This window comes from Oratosquilla oratoria, unplaced genomic scaffold, assembly GCF_046742065.1.
Source record: "Oratosquilla oratoria isolate Oo_2021 unplaced genomic scaffold, ASM4674206v1 SCAFFOLD57, whole genome shotgun sequence".
In the NCBI taxonomy this organism is placed as follows: domain Eukaryota; kingdom Metazoa; phylum Arthropoda; class Malacostraca; order Stomatopoda; family Squillidae; genus Oratosquilla; species Oratosquilla oratoria.
Genome location: NW_027467721.1, coordinates 1,617,231 through 1,630,398, shown reverse-complemented (window position 1 = coordinate 1,630,398; position 13,168 = coordinate 1,617,231).

Genomic DNA, 13,168 nt, shown 5'->3' with positions numbered 1-13,168 from the left:
CGCAGAAATTCTACACGAGGGATTTGAGAAGAAAATGAGAAAAACTGTGGAAGCTGCACATATCGCCGCCAACAAGAACAACAACGACAGAGACGGATTTAAATGCCTCTCGAAAGCAGCAAGTGTCCTAATAATTAAATCGTTAGCCAAAGGGAAAACATGACGCTCATACCTTGGCGGGTTCCCTCTCACTACGAATATAAGAATTGTGATCCGTCTGTAATGCTGTAGTCCTCTGAAGAAGACCAAGTTGGTCGCAACGTTAGGGCAATAAACTCTATTCCTAACACATCTTCGTTTGCCCTTCCCCACCCGCATTCTCTCTCATATATATATATATATATATATATATATATATATATATATATATATATATATATATATATATATATATATATATATATATGTGTGTGTGTGTGTGTGCGTGTGTGTGTGTATGTGTGTGTGTGTGTGTGTGTGTGTGTGTGTGTGTGTGTGTGTGTGTGTGTGTGTGTGTGTGTGTGTGTGTGTGTGTGTGTGTGTGTGTGTGTGTGTGTGTGTGTGTGTGTGTGTGTGTGTGTGTGTGTGTGTGTGTGTGTGTGTGTGTGTGTGTGTGTGTGTGTGTGTGTGTGTGTGTGTGTGTGTGTGTGTGTGCGAAAATCTGGAGTCTGGGATCCAAGTTGTAAGGGGGGGAGAAGCGTAGTGCTCCCGATTGTGGCACAAGTGTCTTTTATTTTATTTTATTTCATTTTATTACAATTTATTTCATTGCACTTTATTATAATGTATTGTACTTTGTTGTATTTGATTTCATTACATTGCACTTAGTCTTTGTAAATATGTAAGATGGTCCAGTCGTCCGGTACTCGGAGTGAGAGGAAGAGGAGGGGGACCCGGACAGCTTCGGCAGTGCGGGATACCTCTCCCAATTCCAACCACGGACAGTTAATAGCTCATGTGAACATTGTACATTTTCACACCCCTAAAGACGGTTCTAGGACTAGAACCGAAACGTCGGGCATTAAACTTCCCACTTTGAGTCTGGTGTTTACGCTTTTCCCCCCCTTACAATATATATATATATATATATGTATATATCATATATAAATATGTATATATCATATATATATGTATATATTTATATATATAGATTTGTGTTTATATATGTATATATATATAAACACTTAACAGGTATTATTGTATGAGGTTAGTGGACACCAGGGTTGGCACGCTCTTTGTCAAGAGAATACTTGGCTGTGGCACGGCAATCACCTGGAAAATCAAACAGCTTACGGTACTGCTGGTTTATCTTGTGGTTGTCTGTGATAGACCCGATGACACGCCCACCTGCCCTCTCAACATCAGCTGCCGCCTCCTTCACACGCTCAAGCTGGTATGCTGCTGTAAGCTTGTGGACGGGTGTCACAGAAATCATAATACTAGACCCTCTGTGCAGCGACTTCATCATAATACATAGCATTAAAGTGGCCTTGCAGTCTGGCTTGTTCACTGCCATGCCACTCAGAACCCCACCAGAAAATGCAACAGTTGGCCGAATCTGTACTTCATCTATCAAGAGAAATACATTCTTCTGCTGCAGTGTCTTCCCTTTAGCAAATGTTTCCTTCATCACCTGATCCTTGTCAATAGATGAAGTGATGTACTGCAGCTTGCGTTTCCTTGGCAGCACCATAAAGTCTCTGAGCTGTTCATAACTATACTTAGGTTATAATTCAAGAGCAAAACAATAATCATTCATGGAAAACTGTTTCTGTGATAAAAGTTTCAACTGACGTGTCAAAACTACCAGCTTCTTCTCATTCTCGGTTTTTACGCAGGCTGACGTTTTAACACAGGCTGACATCCAATTTGACAATCTTTTTGTCAAACGGGATGTCATAGTTAATTGCTAAGCACACAGCTTCGGCGAACTGACCATACGACCTCAAACCATTGTTGGGATGAAGTGTCTTACCCAGTGGTACACTGATGCCCTTCTTGAATGCACGGCAGATCAGTGGGCTACACAACGTGGGCGTGTTTTCGACAATCACAGACAGTCTGCACTCACTGAAATTTTCTGTCATGAACAGACACACTAACCTTTATTCCGATCTTGAAATAATTAAGTTCTTGTACTGCTTCTGTAGGTCACGTTCAGGTTTAAAAGCATCAAATGAAGTAATCGTATCTTTCTGAAGAAAATGCCTCAGTTGCTTGTCTTCTGCCTTCGCCGGGCGAGGTACAGGTTTTGAAGATGGCAGACATGAAACAGGCACATTGAAGACACTGGGAGGGAGCGCAGGTCGCGTAGAACCACCAGGCAATTTGATAGAAGGCGTGTTGGGTCCCCAGTGTTTCTCACAAATGAAAAATCTGTCAGAATCAACAACAAAGTTCTTATGTGGTGGCAGCACATCAATCCACTTCTGTCTTTCATAACGGTCTTTTGGCAGTCGAAACACTCGGCACCTGTTATTCTTGTTATAATTACCGTTGCAGTTCACAACACCACATTTATCCGGCATTCTGAATACACAAAATCAGCAAGAACCTATGTAAACAAATACAATCCACTTCTAAATGCAGCCACACGGGAAAGACGGAGTAACACAACCTTAACACCTCCATTGCTAGTAGCACACTAGATCAGTGTTGCCACTCTGGAAAATGAAAAAACCTAGACAGCTTGCCAAAAACTACATTGAAAAAAAACTACTAGATTCGAATTATATTACACAACATACACATGAAAACCTTTTGAAATTAGAAAACTGTATACATCAATCTAATTACCACTGCCTGTAATTGTGCAATAATCCAAACTTTCACAACCAATCACTAGTTTGTCAAGTAGACAACTATGAGCTAAACTCGTCACTTGTATGCAGGCAAGACTGTTGTTGTATTGCTCTTTACGATTCTGCACTTAAAAATTTGCACAAACTAATAATTCGGATAATACAAACATCAACCGTCCTGCAACCATCTATATACTAATGTAACCAATCAATCGCGCAAATACACTATAAGCAAATAACAAGTGCGCCAATTTGACTGACAATATCTAGGGAGTTCGTATGATGATATACATTCAATTCATAGTAACTGTACGTGTGAATGTGTTATAGCTAGTTTTCAAAACCTCTCAATGACAAATCATGCTTTCATGGAATAATTCGAGAAGTATTAGACAGAAATGATGCAGAAAAATAACATTTTCCGAAAACAGATACAAACTTCGACGCGAGCGCGACAGCCTGCTATATTTTGTACTTTGTAGGATGGTTGCGTGATTAGTAGGCAGGGTTGCCAATTTAGCACTTTTGGTGCCAGATCTGGCACTATTTTTCTGTGTTTGGCTCAAACTGTTTCAATCTAGCATCTGGCTCCAAATCTGGCTCCAAGAATTTGGCCCCGTAATGCAAAATTAAAAGTTTTTATTAGGCTCTTCAAAATATACTAGATTCTTGATATCCATAACGAAAAAACACTAGACTACTAGATTGAGGCAAAAAATAATTGATCTAGTGGGAAAACACTAGGAGTGGCAACTCTGCACTGGACTGGCCTTCGCTAGCGGACCCAGGGATCTGGGTGCGCACGTCCTGTATAATAGTAGTCCTTGATATATATATATATATATATATATATATATATATATATATATATATATGTATGTTTATATATATGTAATATATATATTTGTAAATATGTTTGTATTTATATGTATATATATATATATATATATATGTTTATATATATGTAATATATATATTTGTACATATGTTTGTATTTATATATATATATATATATATGTATATGTATATATATATATGTAAATATGTTTGTATTTATATATATAATGGTAAATGTATATATATATGTATACATATATATATTATATATACATATATCTATATATATGTATATATATATAATTATATATACATATAAATATATTTGTATATACATATATATATATATACATATATATATATATATATATATATATATATATATATATATATATAGTTGCGGGCCCGTCCATGGCCAGGCACTTTCCCGCCATATTTTACCATCAGCTCAAGTGAGCCCAATTCTGCCTTGTCCTACTATAGGCCTGTAGCCATCTACGTAGCTACCTGTGTACCCCCCTGGGGTTACAAATCACAATCTTCAGTTTCTTCACTTTATTTACACAGTTCACGCACAATTCTGTACACTATGATACACAGGGCACGCCACACACCGACGGCTCCTGGACCTCTGCACTCCGTTTTTGTGGGAGGAAGTGCCGAGTCTGTAAAGTTCTGAGGTGCTCTTTAGTCACCTTGAAAACAATTTTAATGGGAAAATCCGGCCCTTTACATGGTTGTTGTTAGTTCATAAATTATTTCCTATATCCCTTTTTATAGTGTATAATATATCCAGGGGGCAAGGGTTGATTACTACTGTGTTGTCGTGTGTTATTCGGAATTGGCGATTGACCGCATTTATGTGTGCGTTCGTATGTCTGTGTGTGTATCTTGGTTCCGAGTGCTCGACAACTGATGAGTCAGCTGGTCAGAGCGGATGTCTGGCGACAGAATGTCTGGGTGATGATTGTGACACCGCTCACATGATTTATGGGAATGGTGATGTGGTTAAAGTGATGTATACAGGCCTGGTAGGACAAGGGGTACCGGGCCGCTAGATGCTATGTGTGCGCATGCGCAATTGGCTAATTGGTTGTATCCACATTATGTATTTCTTTAGCTAGTTAGTTCCATTCTATTGATCCATTGTATTATAGTTGCTTTGCGATATTCCTGCCCTCTTTATATATACATTAATTATATGTGTGCATATATACTAAATTGTTAAAGATGATAGTAGTCGCCAAATGGTGACGTCTGGCAACTTAAAGCCAGTGGAGGTACGGTAGGCTTGCGTGGTACCTCCTTCCCCTCACGATTCCTGTCATCATACCAGACAGGTGTTCCTGGCTAGCAAATTGTTACCTAGATGGGTAACGGTAAGAATTGCATATACTTAGGGATAGGAAGGAGCCTCAGAGGTTACTGGTGCGTTCCTTGTAGGTAACATACTAGGTTGTATCATATTATTCATGTTAGAATATAGATACTTATACTTGTAATGTTTGCTAAATACCCCTATTGACTTAACATGAAATAGATGAAATGTTACAGTACCCTTGTATACAGGAAGGGCTACGTAACATGTGGGGGCCCGTGTCCGGGATTGAAAATTGTGCATACGTAGTGTTGAAAAGTGTTGCAAGTGGAGTTCCTCAGGGTTCCGTTCTTGGGCCACTTCTATTCATAGTATATATAAATGATATAGACCATGGACTAAAATCTACTGTTTCCAAATTTGCTGATAATACAAAACTGTGCGAAGTGGCAAATGATCACTCAAACCAATTAGATATTCAAGAAGATTTAGATCAATTACAGCAATGGTCTGAGAAGTGGCTAATTTAATTTAACACAAGTAAATGCAAGATAATGCGCATAGGTAAAAATAACACTAAGTACGATTACACGTTATTTGGAAATTCGTTAACAAAAGTGGATAGTGAAAAAGATCTCGGCGTGATTATCAGTAACGACCTCAAATCATCCAAGCAGTGTATTTCAGCCTCTGAGAAAGCAAATAAGATTCTAGGACTGATTGCGCGATCTTTTTATTTCAAAAGTCCATCACTCATTAACAACCTATATAAATCGTTAGTTCGTCCACATTTGGAATATGCTGTTTCCGTATGGTCACCGAATCTCATTAAAGACATTGACAGACTGTAAAAAGTACAACGACGAGCCACAAAACTGATTCCAACTATCAAAAATAAATCATACGAAAATCGACTTAAGCACATGAATCTGTTTTCCCTAAAAAAGCGTAGACTCAGAGGTGACTTGATACAGGTCTTTAAGATTTTAAGGGGAATTGACAACATCAAAAAGAATACTATACAAAACTGCAAAGTACTCTGGATTCATGTGGAAATACTATCAAAATTTTCATAGGAGACATGAATGCACATGTAGGAAGACAGAGGAATAATATAGAAAACGTCATCAGTGCACATGATATTGGAGAAAGAAATGATGAAGGAGAAAGACTGATAGATTTCTGCATAGGTAATAGCATGTCTGTGATGAATACCTTTTACCAGCATAGAGAAAGTCATAAATGGAGCTGGTATCGGTGGAATAGCGTAGTTGGTGACTATTCTGAAAAATCACTGATTGACTTTATGTTAACAACTAACAAGAAATTTTTAAAGAATGTCAAGAGCATACCATCGGTATCCTTTGACTCAGATCATCGTTTAGTTCTTGCGAAACTAAACATTAAGAAGCCAAAGCCAATGAAAAAACTAGTCAGAGAAAGAATTAAATTAGAGAATCTAAAAGAACCAGAAAAGGCAAGATTATATAAGGAAAAGATTTCAGAAGTTTATTTAAGCGAGCCGTAAGAAACCAGAGACATTGAAGAAGAATGGATAGACATGAAGGATAAAATTAAAAAATAGCAAAAGAGGTCCTGGAGACCAAGAAAATTAGTGGTGGAAGGAAAAAGAAAATTATATGGTGGACGGATGAAGTCGGAGATGTTGTTAAAAAGAAGAGTCAGTCATTTAGAAGATGGATGAGAAGACGGACCCCAGAAAATAGACTGGAATACGAAATAGCAAGAAACGAGGCAGAGACAGTATAAGCAAGTGCCAAGAGAGATTCTTGGAAAAAATTGGGAAAAGAGCTTGAAGAGGATCTGCTGGGAACTAGGAAGCTCATATATAGTCTGGCGAAGAGTTATAAAAGGGGCGAACAAACAGCAGTAAATACAATTAAGAATAAAGACGGAGTGTTACTAACAGATGAGAACGAAGTAGATGAATGGTGGAGAGAATATTTCTCAGAATTATTGAATCCTCAGGAATTAGTCGATGAGTGTGAAAACACCAGCCTGAGACTAAACTACTATCACGAAATATCTATCGAAGAAACTAGAGTTGCCATCAGTAATATGAAAAATGGAAAAAGTCCTGGGTGCGATTGCATACCTGTAGAGCTGCTAAAAGGAAATGAAAACACAGTCGAGTGGTTAACGAGAATTTTTAATGTAGCTTGGTGTGAAGGTAGAGTACCAGAGGATTGGGGAAAAGCCATTATATGTAAAGTACCAAAGAAAGGCGACAAGTCAGAATGCAAAAATTTTGAAGATGAATTTCCTTATTATCACATGTGGAGAAGATATATGAAAGAATACTTGAAAGAAGGCTAAGAGTGACGGTAGAAGAAAAATTAGATGAGGGACAGTATGGATTTAGACCTGAGAGAGGTACAACAGATGCAATTTTCTCCTTGAAAATGCTGATGGAGAAAATATGGGAATGGGATCAACCAGTGTGTATAGCGTTTGTTGACTTAGAAAAAGCCTTTGACAGGCTACCAAGGAAGATGATTTGGTACACATTGGAAGACCCTATATATGGTGTAGATAGATTACTTGTCAGAGCAATTAAAAGTCTAAATAGTAAATGTACCAGCGCTGTAAGAACACAAACTCGCGAGGATAACTGGTTTGATGTAAATTCTGGAGTAAGACAAGGTGGGGTTATATCTTCATTGCTTTTTGTAGTTTTTATGGACAGATATATGAAAAATTTGAGATCCGGAGGAGTTATTACATTGGCATACGCAGATGATATTGGACTGGTTGCAAACAACCCCATTGAACTTCAAAATGCATTAACTGCTTGGAACAGTCTATTGAAAAGAGTGAAAGGAAGGCGGTTGGAAGGCGAAGAACTGAAATTAGTTGAAGAATTTAAATACCTAGGAGTAAAAATAGATGAAAGTTGTCAAATGGAAAAAGAAATATTAAATAGAATACAGTGCCATACAAATAACTTAAGAACTCTATATCCACTGATGCGAGAAAAACTTATACCCAGCCAGGTTAAGATAACAATTTACAAAACCATTTTAAGACCAGGTCTAACATATGGGTCATAAACATGGACATTGACAGAAGGCTGTAAAGTAAGATACAAGCAGCAGAGATGAGAGTACTGCGAATAATAAAAGGTGTAACAAGGTGTGACAAAATAAGAAATCAAGGAATAAGATGAGAGCTGGAAATAGAGCCTATATTAGAATATGTAGAGAAAAACCATGAGGATGAATGAGCAACAGTACCCATTCAAATATACCAGTAGCAGCCATAAGGAAAGCGACCAACAGGAAGACCCAGGAAGAGATGGAGAGACGGTACCAGACAAGCCATAGAGTCAGGAGGTAGAACTATGGAGGAAGTGGAGAGAGTGCAGCTGTATGCAGATAGGGCCTTGTGTAGAGACTTCGTGAGGCATCATCGCTGACAGGGCAACGCCCTACCTGGTGTATGGTGAGAAGGTGAGAAGGTATACAGTATATATATATATATATATATATATATATATATATATATATATATATATATATGTATGTATATACATACATATAAATAAATATATATGTATATAGATATAAATAAATATATAAATATATATATATATACTGTATATATATATATATATATATAAATATGTGTGTGTATATATACATACATACATACATATACCAAGGCTTTTTCCCCCTTCCAAGGGAGGTAGCCAAAAAGGGAAAAGGCATAAAAACACTCCCACCCATTCCATCCCTAAATACACTCCACACCCCTCCCACCCTTCCTCTCATCTGAGCACCTCCTGGATGACGGGTCATCCCTGCACCCTGCCCACCGCCCTGGGTCAGAAGCAGTGTCGCAAGACACAGTACATCCACAGCAAGGCCGCTTCATTTAATCGGCGACCCCCCCTCTCCGTCCCCCTTTGCATATAAGGCGAGGACGGGGAGAAATCCCTTCGGGCTACGTCAAAATTTACTCACACATACTACCCCACCCCCCACCCCCCCGCCCATTCCTCCTCATGCAATCACAACATCATCCATATACAACCATTCTCCACTCACCTCTGTCTTCCGTCCTCTCCCTTCCTTCCTCAACAGACATTCCCCTCTTCCCCAAAGCCTCCTTCACCCCATCCATCCACCTCATCCTAGGACGTCCCCTCATGTTCACTCCCTCCACATCTGCCTTCCATACCTCTTTTACTAGTCTTTCTTCACTCATTCTTTCCATGTGTCCAAACCATCCTAATATTCTTTCATCAACCCTATCTCCCAAATCCTTTTTCACCCCTGTTCTCCTCCTCACCTCCTCATTTCTCACTCTATCTAGCCTAGTAACCCCCACCATACTTCTCAGACACCTCATCTCAAACACATTCAAACTCCTTCTCTCTTCTTCTCTTATGTTCCACGTTTCTGCCCCATACAGTGCTGTTGGCACAATCACTCCTTCATACAGTCTCCTCTTCGCATCCATTCCCAAATGTCTATTCCTCATTACACTCTTTAAACCACCAAGGCATTTACTCGCTTCTCTCAATCTACATTCTACCTCCACCTTCACTCCACCTTTTCCTGCTACACTTGCACCCAAGTATCTAAAACTATCCACTTCCTCCAGTCGCTCTCCCTTAATGTTCACTTCCAGTCTACTGCCACTTTCACCCCTTGTACATCTCATCACCTTACTTTTACCCACATTTATCTTTAGCTTTCTTCTATCACATACTCTCCCAAACTCTGCCACCAGCTTCCTCAATCCCTCCTCTGACCCTGCCACAAGCGCAGTGTCGTCCGCAAACAACAGCCGGCTCACCTCCCACTTTTCTCCATTTTCTTTAACCATCTCCAATCCCTGACTCACTACCTTAGCATTCACCTCTCGCACCACCCCATCCATGTATAAGTTGAACAGCCAGGGCGACATAACGCATCCTTGACGAAGTCCCACCTTTACTTCAAACCACTCACTCTCTCCATTTCTAATCCTAACACATGCTCTACTACTCACATAAAAACTCTTGACAGCTCCCAAAAGCTTTCCTCCTATCCCATAAATCTGCATAACCTCCCACAGTGCCTTTCTGTCTACCCTATCATAAGCCTTTTCCAGATCCATAAAAGCCCAAAAAACATATTTCCCCTTTCCTATAGCTTTCTCACATATCTGTCTTACCACAAAGATCTGATCTACACAACCTCTACCCGTCCTAAATCCACACTGTTCCTCACCAATTACTCCTTCTGTTCCTCTCCTAATCCTCTCAATTAAGATTCTCCCATAAGCCTTCCCTACTACACTCAACAGGCTAATCCCTCTGAAATTACTACATTCACACTTGTCCCCTTTTCCCTTGTAAAGAGGAACTATACAGGCACTACTCCAGTCCTCCGGTACTCTACCCTCTCTCCAGCAAACATTAAATAACCTCACCAACCAGTCCACCATCACTAAACCTCCCTTTTTCAGACATTCTGCATGACATCCATCCAGACCAGGTGCCTTACCTGCTTTCATCATCTTTACAACTGCCTTCACCTCATCCTTCCTTATTTCTCCTCCATTCTCCTCACTCATCACTCTCATTTTCTTCGTATTTCCCACTACAGCTATCTTTCCTTCCCTATCCTCCTTCACATTCAGCAACTCCCTAAAATATTCTGCCCATCTTCCCCTCACTGCCATCTCTTCCATTACCAACTCTCCATCTGTACCTTTTACCTTTTCTTATATATATATATATATATATATATGTATATATATATATATATATATGTATATATATATATATATACATATATATATATATATGTGTGTGTGTGTGTGTGTGTGTGTGTGTATACATATATACATCTAAATATATAAATATGCATATATGCATATATATACTTATATATACATGTATATATATATCTATATATATATATATATGTATATCTATATATATATATTTATACATATTTATATGTATGTATATATATTTATAAATATACATAAATATACGTATATATATAAATATATATATACACATATATACATATATACATATATATACATACACATATATGTATATATTTATATATATAAATATATATGTATAAATATATATATATACACACACACATATATATATATACATATATAATATACATATATATATGTATATATATATATACACACACATATATATATATATATATATATATATATATATATATATATATATATATATATATATATATACTAGTGTATCCAGGAAGATTAAATAATATTGCTGTTTCTGCATTGTTTATCTTTTTGTTAAGAACTTCAATTTCTCGTCCAACACCGTAAATTAGCAAGAGAAATTGAAGTTCTTAACAAAAAGATAAACAATGCAGAAACAGCAATATTATTTAATCTCGTCTGTCAAAAAGAGAATATATATATACATATATGTATAAATGTATATATATAGATAGATATATAGAGATATTAATATATATATTATTCTTACAATCCATGACCGTCGCTGTCCACTAGCGAATTATTCACATAATATATATATATATATATATATATATATATAGATATCAATAAATAAACATATATATACATACATATATATATGTATATATATATATATATGTATATATATATATATATATATATATATATATATATATATATATATATATATATTACAATGTAATATGTATGTCATGGCGGACGGGCCAATAAAAATTAATTCCTAAACTAGTCACGCAGTTTGAGCTACTCCTGCCAACGATTAGGGAAGATTACTTCATTCCTTATGAGACGATCCAGCCTCATCAATTGGTGACCTCCCGGAGTGTGGACTTCAGCATCCAACGCAGACGCCTCCCTCTAGACCCGACGCAGCAGTCACCGCCGCTGGCCCTGCCCTTCCCTGCCCGCTGGACCGTACTACTCACCGCCGCCGGTCCAGCCCTGCCTGGTGTGGACCTACCGCACCCCCTGCCTGCTGTGGACCTACCGCACCCCCTGCCTGCTGTGGACTTGCCCTACCCTCTGCCTGGTGTGGACTCTTCGCCGCCTACCTCGCCCCGTGGAGTGGACTGCCTGCCCAGTCGCGCTCCTGAGAGTGGAACGCCAACTCCTGCCTGGTGTAGACTCGCCGCCTGCATCTTTGAGTGGATTCCCGACGCCACTGGCTGCTCCACCCGCAGTTGACCCCGACGCCACTTGCCATCTCCGTCAGAGCGGACTTTAGCCTCCACTTGCCGCTGCCTGCAGTCCCAGTCTGCCAGTCCCTGCCGCCGCCGCTGAACCGACGTCTCTACCATCATGGACCAGCTTCCCGTAGAGAAACAAGCCGACGAGCTCGTCGCAACTCTGTCCTCGCCCTCAGTCTCTCACGTCAACACAGACCCCCTTCGCGAGCGTCTCGTCGATATGGTGACTCAACTCACCCTTCAAGTTAGTGAGCTGAAGGGACAGGTTCAGGCAACAGACCGCCTTAACTTCACACGCAGTTCACGTTCCCGATCAAGACCGAGATCTAAAAGTACGGAACGCAACTCAGCGGTATGCTACTATCACGCCCAGTTCGGCTCTAAGGCGCGCAAATGTAACCATCCCTGCGCCTTCCCCCAGTCCCCCACTCTCAACCCCAAACGGCGAACCTCAGCTGTGCATAATGTTCGCCCCTCCTCTTCACAACTCCTGTACATACAAGACCCTTTAACACGTCACCTCTTCCTCATCGACACCGGTGCTGCAGTGAGCATACTGCCAGCTTCTGCCAGTTCGAAGACGTTACCCCCAATCACGTCCCTCTACGCTGCCAACAACACTAAAATCGCCGTCTACAGGAAATCCACCTTAACCCTCTCCCTCAACCTCCGTCGCTCCTTCGAGTGGACCTTCTACGTCGCCGACGTCCCTCAACCCATCATCGGAGCCGATTTCCTGAACCATTATGGCCTTCTCGTGGACATTCAGCGCCGTCGCCTTTACGATGTCTCCACGCGCCTCACGTCCTACGGCCACACTCGTCCTGGCGTCAGTACCAACATCTCCGTCATCAGTCCCGGTACACCTTTTGCTTCTCTCCTTCAACAATTCCCCACCCTCACCCAGCCACATAAATGCACGCCGCCGATACGTCACCACGTCGAACATCGCATTGTCACTTCTGGTCGCCCAACCCACGCCAAGCCACGACGTCTAGCACCCGAACGGCAACGCGTCGTCAAGGCCGAGT